This window comes from Durio zibethinus, chromosome 24, assembly GCF_047325235.1.
Source record: "Durio zibethinus cultivar Kanyao isolate XHJ-2024 chromosome 24, ASM4732523v1, whole genome shotgun sequence".
NCBI classification, from domain to species: domain Eukaryota; kingdom Viridiplantae; phylum Streptophyta; class Magnoliopsida; order Malvales; family Malvaceae; genus Durio; species Durio zibethinus.
In genome coordinates, this window is record NC_143185.1 from 17,227,442 (window position 1) to 17,231,934 (window position 4,493).

Here is a 4,493-nt window from a genome sequence, read left to right on the forward strand (position 1 = left end):
CCAGTAGAGGTGTATACAAAAGTTCGATATGCATGTAGAGTAAAAGGTAATTTTTTGTGCCAGTCATTGTATGTTTCAGTTATCTTTTCTAAAATCTTTTTGATGTTCTTATTTGTAACTTCCACTATCCATTCATTTTTAGGCGGTATGGAGCTGAATTGTGATGTTTGATCTTGAATTAAGCGCACACTTCTTGCATCATCTTGCTATTTAAATTCTTAGCATTATCTGAGATGATTCTTTATGGAAGCCCATATCTGTAAATTATTTCTCTTTTGATGAATTTGCAAACCACTGATATCATCATGGTTATGAAAAAGGCAGCTTTGACCCATTTAGTGAAGTAATCAATCATCACAAAAATGAATCTATTCTCGTTTGAGGCCTTTGGTGTGATAGGCCCAATGACATCTCATCCCCACATAGAAAATAACCAAGGTGATGCTATGACATGTAAAGCTCTGGGCGAAGCATGAATCTTGTTAGCATAAATCTAGCATTTGTGACATTTTTGAGCATAGTCAATGCAATCTTTTTCTAGTGTCAACCAGTAATATCCAGCTCGCATGACCTGCCTTGCTATCATATGCCCATTTGCATATGCTCCACATACACCATTGTGCACCTCCAACTAGGATATATAACATTGCAATTTTTGCATTCCTTACATTAACGTCGGTTGCTTTGGTTTTAAATCTCTCTTAATAGCATAGCATTTTGTATTTTTAAAATTTTTTTAATTATCAAAATTGTTAAAATTTAAATTTTTATCGCTAAAACTAAAAAACTAATACTCTATTATCATATCACAAGACTTTTTTGCAAAAATATCCATATGATTTTATAGAGTAGCTCAATTTTAATTAAAAAAAGGTTTTATTCTTTTCAATTTTTGATTTATAATTTATTAATTAATTCTTTTTCATTTTCAAAAATTAAAATATTTATGCATATACTGACAATAAATATTTTTATAAAAAATATATACAAAAATAAAAATTTTAAAATTTAAATTAATTAAATATCACATAAAAATATATGCATAAATTAGTTGAATTACTACTTGAATTTTGATGGACAATATAAATCCATAAAATGGCTATACCTTTCGAATTAACTCCCTTCTGGTCTGAACTTGAAGAGGCTCAAATTCCAACACGCTTAAAAAAGAAAACTCAGTTGGCTTAAATGGGCAAATACATACTTGTCGGCTATCTAACTATTGTATTCTTTCAAAAGTCTACTTTTCACTACAGTGTGGAATCTTTAGTTGGCTTTTCAAATTAAATTATACAAAGTATAATTTAGGTAAGATTTTTTTTTCTTTTTTCTATTATTTTTGAATAAAATTTTGTTATAAATGTTAAATGACTTCATGTGCATTAATAAAAAAAACTTTGAAATTAAAGAAAGTAGATTTAAAAAATTAATACAAAGAAAAATAAACATTATATTTTAATAGTAACCATCCAATTAAACAACTTTTAACCAAGATATATAGCCTTTATTATAAATGCTATTGTCGTATTAGTTTTGTATCTGTCCGATGAATTTAGATACGAAATAAAAATAACGAAAAATGAAGTCGTCACCAATTTCTTTTGACTAGGTGCGATTGGTCACCTATTAAAATTTATCATTTTGATTAAATATTAAAATTCATTAAAAAGATAATTTTATGGTTTGTGAAACAGTCTAAATTCGAGAATCGGTTATGCGTGGAGAAAACAGTATGTAACTCTCGAATATGTGTTATCTTTAAAGAAACCTTCTCACCTAGAGATTTTGTAAAGCATCACTACTCGAAATACTTTTAGAATCCCATCATTGGATAAAATTTCCTTTTTTCTTATTTTTTATTACTATTGCTTTATCATTTATTTTTCAATAAATTAGTTAATTTTATTTATTATTAATATAAAAAGAAAATTTTTATTATATTGAAAACTTTTTATAAATACTCTAATATACTAGTAGTATTTAAAAAAATCTTCTCACTTAAAGATTTCATAGGTATCACTACTTGGAGTACCTTTGAATCTTATCATCGGATAAAAATTTCCTTTTCTTACATTTTTTTTATTAATTTATTAGATTTATTCTAAAATTAACAAAATTATCAAGAAAAAAAACTTTATTATATATTTTATCATATCTTTTTGTTTATTTCAACAAAAATCTATTCTAATAGATATAAACATTTTAATATGTATGAATATTAATAGTAAAATTTAAAATAATATATAAAATTTTTTTTTACCTGAACCGGACTGGTCAATGGTCCGATCAGCGTTGGTCTGGGGGGTTCGATCTGTTTGGTGGTTCAACGCCAGTCTGATCCAGTTTGGGCGATTCGTTGTTCAGAGTTGATCTGGTTCAATATGGGCCGGTTCAACTAGATCAGTCAAGGGTTAAAGGGTGAGTTGGGTCGGATGCAGGGATCCCAGGTCAAGTTGTGAGTCGAAGCGCGGATCCTTTGGGGTTAAAATGATGTCGTTTTGCTTGTTGCCCAAATGACGTCATTTTGAGGGCCTATTTAAAGGGTCGATCATTTATTTTTTTCAGTTTTCTTCTTCTTCTTTATCTTTTTTCCTCTCAGGCTCTTTCCTTCTCTCTCTAGAATCTAGAATTCGACGACTACTCCACCGCATCGGCCGTATCGGTGGTCGTTGCCTGTCGATCATCGAAAAAATCTAGAATCTCTTAGAATCTTCTATTCACCTCTTAAACACGAATTCGAGCTTAATTTCATAAAAAAGGCCTTGAACTGCCTAAATTTAACCTAGAATATTTGACTAAAGGGTTTTTTTTGGTTTTTTATTTTGTAGACTGGCACTATGGTTCCTGTTCCAAGGATTGTTTGTTTTTTTTGTGTTTGATTTTTTTTCACAGGAAACTTTTTTTTGAATCTAGCAGTGTGTGCCTTTTGATATGTTTTTTTATTTTTTGGCAGAGTTTTTTGGCTTTTTTTTACAGGGTTTTTGGGCTTTTCTTTTGCAGGTGTTTTTGTAGCTCTATTTATAGAGTAAAAGGAAGATCAAAATCTTAGATTTTTTAGAAATTTGATTGCCTATGATTAGGACGGCCACTGGCTGTCAGAACGCATGTCAGTGGCTGTCAAAGCGACTGGTAGTTATAAGTGGTTGTCAAAGCCGTTGGTAGTGCGATTGTCGACGGTTGACAAAAAAGTTACCAAAACGAGGAAAAAAATAAAAAAGAAAAAAGAAGAAAAAAATGAAAAAAAAATTAATTAATTAATAAAATGATATTTACAGTTGTCTCTCTTTACCTATTTCTGAGAATTGAATATAAGGCAAAGACAAACAGACAACTATTTTATCTGGAAAGAAGAAAAAGCTAGTCTAATTAGAGACTCAATGTTTCATTTGATTTTTTTGAAAATTTAAAAGGGCTCATCTAAGCTGAAGCTCAACAACTTTAAAAATCATTTTGAAAGAGCTCTTCTAAGTAAAGGCTCAACAACTTTAAAAATGTATCTTGAGAAAAAGCTTTTCTAAGTAGATGCTCAATGACTTTAAAAATCTTATCTTGAAAAAGCTCATCTCAGCAGAAGCTCAAGAACTTTAAAAAAATTCATCTTGAAAAAGCTCCTCTAAGCAGATGCTCAACAACTTTAAAATTTATCTTGTAAAAGCCTCTCTAAGCAGAAGCTCAACAACTTTAAAAATCTCATTTTAAAAAAGCTCCTTTAAGCAGAGGCTTAACAATTTTAAATTTCATCTTGAAAAGGCTCTTTTCAGCAGAGGCTCAACAACTTTAAAGAAATTCTCATCTTGAAAAAGCTCTTTTAAGCAAAAGCTCAACAACTTTAAAAAATTCAGCTGTTCTCAAAACTGAGTTCTCATCTTTGAACAAGTAAATTTTTCTTGTTTGAAATCTTTTGTTTGATCATTGTCTTCATCCGAATATCAAAATCTTGTTTTTCATTAGGAAATAAAAAGTTTTTGTCCTTATTATAATTGCTCATCGATGCATGTACTGAGTGCTCTAAATACAATGTATGTAATGCAATTAAAATTATTCATTATAGTAAGAAGGTTCTCAAAATCTTTCACTTTTTGCTTCTTTTATCTGAATTCTCAACAATTGCCATATGACCAATTCATTCTTAACATCTAACCATTATATTCTTCCTTAACAATACTTTTTTTCTTCAAAAGTATGCAACATCAATGTTTTGTCATTTTTTTCTCATCCTTTTTTATCTATTTTTGTCAACTTTTGAAAAGTAATGCTGAGATCTTTTGTGTTTATTTTTTTTTTATCATTTTAAGTTCAAAACCAATAAAATGCAATCACATATTTCTCTCATTCATTTATAAGGTGAACAAAAATATCAAATAAGAACAAATGAATGGATAGGCGTTATTTCCAAAAGAAAGATAACATGTTTCATTAAACTTATAATAAGTGCATGGTAACAAAAGTGTTTAAGTCGAAACAAAGGTACCCAAGTAATGATCACAAGATAA